Below are 12359 nucleotides of genomic sequence, written 5' to 3'. Positions count from 1 at the left end.
TCTCGTTTTAATTTTATGCAATAGAAAATTTCAAAAATTTCAAATATTAAAAACAAATTAAAACGATTAATTTAGTTTTTTTTTATTTTTTAAAAATATTTTATACTAATGAGAGAATATCACATATATTAATTAAAAAATAAAACTTATTAAATAAACTATTTTTGTTTAACTTATGTATGAAAGGGTTTGAATACAAAATTCAGAAAGTTTAAGGACCTTTACCATAAATGTATCAAAATAGAGATTAAGAAGCGAGTCTCTCTCTCTCTATATATATATATATATATATATATATATATATATATATATATATATATATATATATATAGCGAAGTATTTCTACAGCCACTTTAGATAAGATTATCTACCGTCACCACTTTTAACTATGTTCTCCCGGGAGAACATAATTATAACACTAAAAGTTGGTTTTTTCTCTCTTCCCATGTCAGCAGACAAGTTCTGAAAAGTAAATGAGGAGAGAGAAAAAAAGGCAACTTTAGAGCCTGTTTGGATCCTCTTATTTTTAAGCTAGAAGCTACTTATAAGCTAAAGCTAAAAAAAAAAAGAGCTTAAAAAAAGAAGCTAAAAGCTGTTTGGAAATTACATAAAAGTTTTAGCTTAAAAATTACTTAAAAGCACATATTTCAAGAAAATTATCTCTCTATCTTTATCACTCTTCATTTTAAATAAAAGCACACAATTCAAGAAAAACAGATAAGAGTTTAAGAGCCTGTTTGGATCCTCTTATTTTTAAGCTAGAAGCTACTTATAAGCTAAAGCTAAAAAAAAGAGCTTAAAAAAAGAAGCTAAAAGCTGTTTGGAAATTACATAAAAAATTTAGCTTAAAAATTAGTTAAAAGCACATATTTCAAGAAAATTATTTCTCTCTCTATTTTTATCACTCTTCATTTTAAAAAAAGCACATAATTCAAGAAAAACAGAACAGATCAGAGCTTAAAAAAAAGCTCCTCCTAGGAGCTTTTAATTTTCAGCTTTTTTCTTCATTATAAAAAAAAGAGCTTTTCATTATAAGAGCTTTTTCCAAAACCTGTTTGGCCTAGCTTATGCTTATAAGTAGCGTCTAGCTTAAAAATAAGAGGATCCAAACAGGCACTAAAAAAAAGCTCCTCCTAGGAGCTTTTAATTTTCAACTTTTTTCTTCATTATAAAAAAAAGAGCTTTTCGTTATAAGAACTTTTTTCAAAACCTGTTTGGCCTAGCTTATGCTTATAAGTAGCTTCTAGCTTAAAAAAAAGAGGATCCAAACAAGCACTTAATATTATAACTATGTTCTCCCGGGAGAACATAGTTAAAAATAATGGTTGTAGATAAGTTTATCTAAAGTGGCTGCATAAATGTTTACCCCATATATATATATATATATATATATATATATATATATATATATATATATATATATATTTATTTATTTATTTATATATTATATATATATAGGGAGGGATCTTTTGACTCTAGAGTAAGACTTACAACTCTTACTCCTCCCTCTCAACTGTTGATTTTCGTCCATCTAACTCTTATTATTTATTTGAAATTAATAATTAATTAATTGGTATAGATAATCGTTATATGGATGAAAATCAACGTTTGAGATGAGGACTAAGAGTTGTAAGTCTTACTCTAGAGTCAAAAGATCTCTCCCCTATATATATATATATGAGTGAGGATATTCTAACTACCAAAAATTCTTACTACTAACTTACTACCCATCACATCACCATTGGATCAAAGAGAGAGAATGTTAAAAAGTGTTTGAAGAGAGAGAAAATGTTAATCTAATGGTGATTAGATAGGTAGTAAGTTGGTAGTGAAAAATATCCCTCCTATATATATATATATATATATATATATATATATATATGGAGAGAAATCATTTGACTTCAGAGTAAAACTTATAAGTCTTACCTCCAATTCTAGCCGTTGATTTTCGCTCATCCAAAAGTTATAGTTTAAAAAGTTATATTAATTAATAATTATTAATTACACTATAAATGACAACAATTGATTTTCGTCCATCAACTGATGAGATGAGTAGTAAAACTTAAAAGTCTTATTCTGGAGTCAAAAATATTCTCCCCTATATATATATAGGTAAAATCATTTCTGCAGTCGCTTTACGTACATCAACGACATGTGTATGGTAAAATCATTTCTGCAACCGATTTACATACATCAACGACAGATGTATGGTTATGATCCCCACATTTAATGCTTTCATATTTTGTATGGTTATGATTCCTGACATTTAATGCTTTCACGTATATATATGGCAAGTATTTGATTGCTGCACGTACAACAGCTGCAGAAATGTAAACCCCATATATATATATATATATATATATATATATATAGGTAAAATCATTTCTGCAACCGCTTTACGTACAACAACGACGTGTATGGTTATGATTCCCCACATGTAATGCTTTCATCCTTTGTATGGTTATGATTCCCAGCATTTAATGCTTTTAAGTAGAGGTGTAAATGATCTCGGCTCGGCTATGCTTTGACTTAAATAGGCCAAACTTGTGTGAAAAGCATTAGGTATGTCCTGGCCTATTAGCCTCTGTAGGCCTCAAATTAGAAGTCTGTCCTGACTTATATTTAAACAATAAAAGTCTTGGCCTGTTTAAGCCTATTAAACATTTAACAATTAAAAGAATAACTAAAATAATATTATTTTATTACTCAAAATTATTAAAATAATAATTTTATTTATTATATTTTAAATAAATAATATGATATAGGCCGGCATTTAGGCTTATAGGCCAGACATGTACAAAAAAGTCTATAACCTATTTTTTAAATAGATATTTTTAAAAGCCTAGGACTGTTCTATTTTACTATTTATAATAGCTGACTAAGTCTGGCCTAATATATAGGCTAGGCAGTAGGCCTCTGTAGGCCGGCCTAGCCCATTTACACTCTTACTTTCAAGTATATATATGGAAAGTATTTGATTGGTGCACGTACAGCAGCTGCAGAAATATAAACCCCATATATATATGTGGAAAAATACTTCTACTGTCACTTTAGATAAGGTTATCTACAGCTAGCCAAAAACTACGTCGTTTTGATTAATGAAGGGTGTTTATGTAATTTTAGGTGAATTAATGAAGGGCGTTTTCGTAATATTATTTATTTTTTATCATATACATTTTACTAAAACTCCCTTCATTAATTCATCTAAAATTACAGAAACACCTTCATTAATCAAAACGACGTAGTTTTTGAGATAACTGTAGATAACTTTATCTAAAGTGACTGTAGAAATATTTATCCCATATATATATATATATATATATATATATATATATATATATATATATAAGGGTTAATGTTTCTCATATAGGGAAAGGATATACTTACTACCAAAAAAGTTTACCGCTTTTACAACTAACTTAATCACCGTTGATTTTTGTCAATCTAACGATTATAATTTGTTAGAAATTATTTGGTCGTATTTATTTATTAATTCTGAATAAACTTAAAAAATTATAATCGTTAGATTTATGAAAATCAATAGTGATTAGGTTGGTTGTAAAGGTCGTAAATTTTTGTGGTAGTAAGTATATCTTGCCCCATATATATATATATATATATAATAATTTTATCTCCTACAATACAATATAATATGGATCATGAAACCTAATTCAAGCTATTTGACCTATTTAGGTTCAAAGTAGTAAAATATAAGCAAACTAGGTTGACTAGGAATAACTTTACAAATGAGGGGTGGTAAGTGTTGTGGCCACTATGGCGACCCAAAAAATTTTTCCTGTTGAATTTGAATTAATAAAGGATATGGATCAACCAGACTTCACGAGTTTGGTTGATTCAAACCATTTTTAAAAAAAATGAAAACTTTTTACACTTCATCTTTACTATAAATACACACTTCTCCGACTATCAAAAAAAAAAAAATACACACTTCTCCACAATACTCACTTCAAATATTAAATAATTTAAAGTATTAATAAATATATCATTACTATTATCAATTTGTATATTCTTTTCTTCTCCTAAGTTGTAGCCAAACATAATTTTACAAAAGCTCTTATCATAAAAAGAGTTTTTTTCTTTATAATGAAGAGAAAAGCTAAACATTATAAGCTTCTAGAATGAGCTTTTCTTAAAATGTATGTCAACTTTTTAGAGTTTTTACATTTATTTTTCAATTATACCCTTATTATAAACTTTTATTTATAAATTTTAACATTTACCCTATAATTTATCCTAATAACAAATTATTTTATCTTCCTCCCTTCAAAATCCTAGAACAACTTTATACGATTATCAAACAATTTTTAGCTTCATTTGTTAAGCTTTTATTTTAACTTTAAAATAAATTTTAGCTTAAAAAAATGTGTCAAACAGGCTCTAATAATAATAATAATAATAATAATTGATTAATATTAATGATGAATTAATTATTAATGAAAATTTTATGTAATCATGTACTAATTTTCATATCCGTTGTGCAACATGAGTTGTGTAAATTCGTTAATAGATTTACAAAAAAATTTAATCAATTAAGTGATTATTCATAAATAGAATTTTCGATGACAGATGCCCTATAAAACTTAATGACCTTTGATTTTCTATGACATTTAATATACAATATAAAAATGACACTATTGGTGTATTAAAATATAGGGTTCATTTTTTCTATAGTCAAGTAAGTTTATCTACATTGAGTCCAAAACGACGTTGTTTTGAGGCAGAAATCAAGGTATTTTTGTAATTATAATTTATTACATGGTTATAATAGTCTTTTTCATTATAATTTTTTAATTTTTCAACTTTGAGAGCGAATGTAGATAACTCATCTATATTCACTTTAGAAACATTAAAGCCTAAAATATAATCACTCTCTTATTCATGTTTAGAATTCTATATAAGGACATCACTTCTATGGAAAATTAGAGGATTAGCAGAATAAGAATTTGGTGATATTTACATACTTTCTAAGAGTTCATTCTTTGATCTTCCCATAAATTCTCACTTCATTTCATTTTTTTTTCTTGTTTCTCTCCCTTCATTTTATAAAACGTTATCAACATGATTTATCTCTATAATAATTAATCAAGCATGAATATCTATTAACCAAGTGATGAGTTTGATCAAGTTAAAGGTTTTATTGAAAGAGTGATGTATTCTTATCATTTTGTATTGGATTGGTTTAATTCATGGCTTAATTATTTTTATGACTTTCTTCATATTATATGTTTTTATATTTTATTCATGGATATTTTATAGAAAATTATTGTCTCATTTTACATGAGATAACTATCTCATGTTTCTCTCACTTAAAAAGTTGTGCACCACTTTTTTTCTTTTTTAATGGGTGGTGGATCCCGCCACATCATGTGTCTATGGTAGGAGATACTTATTTCCAATAACATGAGAGAAATAAAACTCATATTTTATACTAAATTATTGTTGACTAATATGTTTTGTCTTATACATTGAGTTTGTTAATTTTGTTAAGTTCATGAAGAAGCTACATTTTAAGCATTCCCAAAAGATGACACAAAATCAATGGTTTTCCTTGGTCATCATTTATATGAATATTTGTGGTATGGTTTTTAAAGAAATATGACCATGATTGAAAAGATCAAATTGATTTCTAGAATAATTTTAAAGAAAAATACTAAGAGAAAATATTCTTTATATTTTATGCCTTTCGAATTCGCACCAGAAGTACCATATCATGACAAAATGGCTTAAGAAGTATTTTAAATCAAAGTATTGAATACAAAAATGAGTTATTGGCAAAAAATAATTCAGTTTGACTAGTATATTGAACTTATCCCTGAAGTGAATGTTCTAAATTATAATTTTAAGCATGATAGAGATTATGGTTATAACCAATGATCATAAGGCAGGTGCTACAAACTTAATTGAAGACTTCACAAGAGTTTGTATTATGTTACGTTAGAGAAATAATCAAGGAAGAAAATAAGGCTTCCCAAAAGAAGCATGTCAATGCGATAATATTCTTTCATCATCATTTCTATGAAGATATATTTGAGAAAACATTTTCTACCTTTCACACCTAAATATGCTTCCACGGTAGCAATATTGAGAGCATGTTTTCAAGTATATTTTGAGTCAATGTCATGTCTTCTTATTGTCAAACAAATTTTTGCGACAAATCACTAATCATGACCCACTAGTTCTATGTCATTCGGTGAAGTGAATATAATATCATTACATAATCGTGGATTGATAACTACCTTGTACACGGCCATGACAATATTTAACATTGCATTGGCTCCATAAGAGCCAATTATTTAGATGAATCAATTTAACAAATCATTTTTCACGTCGTTATGGAAAGAAAAAGGCCAAAATCAAATAAATTTGTTGAACACACCAACACTGTTCACTCCATTATTCGCTCAAATCATTATGAACTTGAAGTTCAAACAATAATTTATTTGCAAAATATTGCAAACCGATTATCATATATTTTTACAAAATCCAAAAAATTCACTACATGATATGTATCAGTTGTAAATATTCTTGTGAAATTAATTGTCCCTGAAAAACATCCTGCAGGTATGATGACTAATGAATCAAAAATATAAACAGGATCTTCTCTTTGGCAAAAAGAAATAAACTTCAAAGTGACATTCTAGAATAGGTCATGATATTTCATGTATAGATCAACAACTTCATATATATGGAAAAGCAACCCCATAAGTGATTTTGATACTGAAAAACTATGAGATCTCATTAAAATCTATAAATATTAGGAGAAGATATGAAGTTATTATTGATAATATTTGCATATAAGTAAGGGATTTGCATCTATCATGTCACATGACACCAATTTTTTTCTTACAGATACAACATTTTGTGGGGCCCGCACTTTTTAAAGCAAAATAAAAATTTAAGGCACGTAAAACGAATCTCTATAACATTACACAATCATTTTTCCTACAACATAACTCTTATAAAACCCTATAAGTAATTGCTTATAATTTTTTTTTTTGAACATAAAATTCTAAAAGAATGTTGATATCAAACTAATTCGTCAAAATGGAAAGAAATAATACAAGTTATGTTGGATTCATTGGTTAAGCATGTATGATATTCAAACTAATAGTCTAAACATCTCAAAATGTTCAAAAAAAACAAAAACACAAACAAAATAAAAGAGGGAATAAGTTAGATGAAAATCGTGACACACACACATATAGGGAAAATGATGTATAATGTCACTGTATATAAGATTTGGTGCTGTCAAAAAATTATAACTATGTACTACGGGTAGAACATAGTATATTTCAGAAATTAACTATGTATTACAGGTAGTACATGATTTTTTTCTCTCTTCACAAATCATGTACTAGTCATAGTGCATAGTTTATTTCTGAAATATACTATGTACTACCCGTAGTACATAGTGTAACTGCACCAATCCTTAAGTGCAGTCACTGTTCATCCACTTTACCCATATATATATAGAGAGTAAATACCATTTGTGATCCCTCTGAAATTTCAGTTCTTTGAAATTGTGGTCCCTCAAAAATTCAAAGAATTAAGACCCACATTACTCCCTTAAAAAGGACTAATCTAGATATATATTTTTCCTAAGGAATTAAAATGAGTTTCATGTTTTTTGTTGAGGACCCAAAAAGATATTTACTCATATATATATATATATGGTCAATCATATTTTCTTACTTTTAAATTTTTTTCATTAGTTTGGCAGTATTTGAAGAACATCCAGTGGATATGGTGACAACATACTTGATGTATTATTTGATTTAACTATGAAAATCCTTCAAATACAACAAATTAGACTTATGAATGCTGTTATTTATATAAATCATTAGATAGTGCTGTAAAATCCCTGAAGGGTTGAAAAAATGCATGAAGCGCATGACTCGACCTCAAGAGATGTGTACATAAAATTAAAAAGGATTTAAAAATATCTTCATCGATCCATATGTTTTTTTAACAAGATTTACAATTTTTGTAGTATATGATTTAACTATCACGGAGACTCTTGAAGAACTTTTAAAAATTTCAAACTATTTAATGGACATGAAATAAAAATTCAAGAATATGCTAAAAAAAAAAGCCTAGTATTGTGCTTGCTCCCGAAGAGCTTATTACCTTTGAGGTGGTGCAAACCCATGCAAAGATCTTCAAACTCAATAATTGTGAGCCACAATCTATCATCGAATGTCACTAGAGTCAAGATTGGTCCACGTGAAAGATTATGACATTGATATGTGGTAACTACATAAGATGAAATATTAATTAGCTCCAACATTAGGTATGTCCAAGCTTGTTGGATTGCAATACGTGTATCGTATATCATTTGATTGATTTTTTATATAATAAATTTGGGAAAAATAAATTTTATCAAATCGTAATATACAGAAATATAATAAAAAAATAATTTAAAAATGTATATTTAATTATTTCCTTATTAATACATATTTTTTCAGATTGATTTTTGAAAAATCTTTATTTTCTTTTTCTTATTAATAATAATTTTTTTATTTAAATCATAAATCAAATCTTTATTTTTTTATATTAAAAATTATAAATTTTAATTAAATTTTTATATCATATGATACACGATACATATCGTATAGTATATTATATCGTCCGATAGAAATTCTTATAAAACGCAGGATACAGATCGTGGCTCGTGGCTCGTGGCTTAGTTTGGTGAGTGTAGCTAGAGAAGGGCAAATGTTTTTTTTTTTTTAATTTTAAACAAAGGTAATAGGCCAACCAGGTTGTGGCTCGTGGCTTAATTTGGTGAGTGTAGCTAGAGAATCGTGATTCTATTCAAATTACATCATGTTAGACCATTTAATTAATCCATATCCATTCTATTCAAATTCAAAAAAAAAAAAAAAACTACTAACTAATGTCACCATATGGGACCATCCTATTAAGAAAATCATTCCCGCCTCCGGGTAGAGAAGAAATTTTTTTTCACTAGATGTAATCACTTAATTTTGTCCTAACACATAATAAAAAAAGCAAAAAAATAATAATAAAATAATAATAATAAAAAATAAATAAATAAAAGGGTTTAACTAGCATATATTAATTGGCTCATGTTCATGGCGGTGAAAGCTTGAATTCTTCAAGTTGAAGAATTCTTTTTATTGGACCCCGTGAGATTATCTTTTGCTTCCTGCAAAAAGCGGTGCCAGTAACTCATGCACAGTGCAGCTTCCAATTCTTCAATGCGAAGCAACTTTCTGATTGGACCACTTACGTAATGTGAGATTGCAAGTTGCAATATTTAATTTGTTCCACCTGCTGCAGTTGCTTCGCTGCCCATACATCACAAGTGCCGAGGATGCCTATATATATTACATGTATAATGCCATGCAAGAGGAGGGGAATAGAAGGTTGAAAAATATGTGCAGATTGGAAAATGGCAAGTACCAATGACACAATAGTTTCTTCAGCCATGATATAAAAAAGGCGACACAACTGAGAGAGGGGGTTCCTAGAGGTTCAGTAATTTTATTTTTTTCTAAAAAGAAGGAGGTGAAATCAATAAGTGATATCAATTCTATATTTCATCTTCATCACAGTAAAAGATCCAAGAACCTTCTCCTTCATTTTCCATTCCTGATCACCTGTATCTACCCACCACTTCCACGCACCAGCCGGTTGCCATTACCACCACTGACTGAAGCAACCTCCAAGATTTACACATTTCCATCAAGATGTTAAGAGGAGTATCTTGTTAAGTTTCTCTCCACCATGGATTCTAAACCCAAGGTCAGTTTTAATATTTTGGTTAAAAGAAGTTTATATGCATTAGTCATTCAATATGTGTATTCGTTGCTAAAGAATGTGTGTACACGTTTCATTTCAAAGGATTGCTTTTGTGTCTTTGTATTTGCTATTTATTATAATATTAAATGGTGTGATAAGGGAATAAAATTAGAAACAAATGTGGAGAACAAGAAAAAGGTGGTTCAGGAACCACATTCTAAGTTATAAGATATATATGAAATGAATATTTTAATATAAGATTAGCAAATTTCAGCTTTCTTGATCTAGGCACGTACACTATCATGATGAATGCTGTCATGTTGCATGTTTTAATATTTTAATATTTCATTGTATCTTTTGATTCTTGCTAAATAGTTATTTTAATGGATCATCAAACATAAGCTCCATGGCATGCACACACGAAGCAATATGCCATTTGTTTGACTCACTCCAATTCCTTTGCTTTATACTAACAGTGGTAACAATACTTTGTCGTGTTATAAAACGATTTGAATATTTTAATAATGTAAATTTGCAAACATCATTGTTTTTGTCCATGTACCTGCGCATTCACAGCGTTGCCTTTTGAAGGTAACATAATACTTTGTTTTTTTTTTGTTTATTATAACAAGAAGAAAGAAATATTCTAATATTATAGATTAATAAACGTTAGTTTTCATGATCTAACATTCAGGAAACGATGTTGCAATTTCTCAAATAATATTTCTTTACATTATACTAACGATGACCCAAAATCCAGTTAGATTTTATCAATATTTCCAAATTATCATATTAAATTTAGGTGGGTAATTTAACCGTGACGGTTTGTTAATCCCATAGATTTTGTTTTGGATCATTTTGGCCGAGACGGCTTGGTGATTCAAAATTCATTTAAGTTTATCATAAAATAACATGAAATATATGTTAAAAGGATTAGCTGAGTTGTGACAGCTTGTTAATCCCATTATTCTTAAAATCATTTCGACTGTGACAGTCCGATGATTTTAAACAATTTTAGAAATAATAAATAAACAAACAAATAATCATAATTTTTTATTACTAATTTTGGGTTAATTCAAAAAATAAAGAATAAAGAAAGTTAGTTTGCTATCAATTGAAATGGGAGTCAGCTGAGCTGTGACGGCTTGTTAACCCCACACATTTTGTTTTGACTCATTTTTGCCGTGACGGCTTGGTGATTCAAAATAAAGTCAAATTTAACATAAAATTTACGATAACAAAAAATATTAATATTAATATTATTATTCTTTAAAAGAAAGGATTAACTGAGTTGAGACAGCTTGTTAATCCTGCAATTATCATTTCGGATTATTTTAACTGCGACAGTTTGATATTCCGAAACCATCAAATCCAAAACTTTCAAATTATTTTCTTTAAAACTACTTTCAAAATTAAAATCAATCAACACACAAATATTTTTTACAGAACGACGTAGCTTTGAGTTCCCTATTGTACCGAGGGATACGTCGGAGCGGGACTCTTCCCGTCAAGCACAAAAATAAAATTTTAAAATTATTTTTCTTTTCCAATGATCAATTTTACTTATTTAGGGAGAAATAAATATTTAAAATATTATCAATAATTTGCACAATTAATATAAGGTAACCGTTTTTTAACGGACGGTGTAGGGTGCTAATACCTTCCCTACTCGTAATCGACTCCCGAATCCATTTCTTTTGTTTTCAAAGACCAGTTGTCTTTAAAAAAGGTTTTTCCAATGTTTTCCTAAATAAACTTTGGTGGCGACTCCATTGTATTAACCATTCAATATTTCTTTCGTCGTCACGTCGCGATACGGTTGCGACACTAGAGAAATATAATTACTAGGGATATGGTGGGAAATGAAGTTTGATAGAAAAAAAAAAGTTGTTTGGTTGACCAAAATTTTATTGGAAAAATTGGATAGAATTTTATAAGTCTATGTTTGGTTGAAGATAAAATATTGATAGATAAATGGATTAAAATTACCAAATTAACCCCTTTTTAATTTTTGAATATGAATAGAAGTAGATCTTTCCTCCAACGTATTCCGTCATCCATATCTCTGTCTCTCCTACCAACAGAGTCTCAGATTACATTTGAATGAGAGGCATTTCAGTCTACAATATCGCGCCAATTTTTTCACTTCCCTAGAGGTGGTATTTGCAAACAGTGTTTTTGACATCAATTTACAGATAACTTGAGTTTGCATGGATAATAAGGTTGCCTGATTTTATTTTTTTAACCCTCTACCAAATATGGTATTGATGGTATTCGACTCTCACTTACCCATCCATTCTACCAGAAACCATCTACCAAACGCCCCGTCAATCTATTTTGCTAATTTTCAGCTGCTTAGCTTAGACCCCTAGGTCAAACAGCCACACAAACACAATTCATGTAACTTGAAATGGCAAAACTTTCATGTTGGGCAAGAGAAGAAATACTTCCTGAAGGAGTAAGACCTCATTACAATTTCCAAAACCAAAATTCCTCACTCTACACAACGAGAAACGCCAAAGAGCACGATAGCAGGGCACATTTATTGACGTGGAAATGTCATAATTTCCTTT

This window comes from Gastrolobium bilobum, unplaced genomic scaffold (genome assembly GCF_033153095.1).
Source record: "Gastrolobium bilobum isolate Gb01-03AN ecotype WA unplaced genomic scaffold, APGP_CSIRO_Gbil_v1 utg18492, whole genome shotgun sequence".
Classification (NCBI taxonomy): domain Eukaryota; kingdom Viridiplantae; phylum Streptophyta; class Magnoliopsida; order Fabales; family Fabaceae; genus Gastrolobium; species Gastrolobium bilobum.
The sequence above is the reverse complement of the archived record's forward strand: the minus strand, read 5'-3'. Positions refer to the sequence as shown.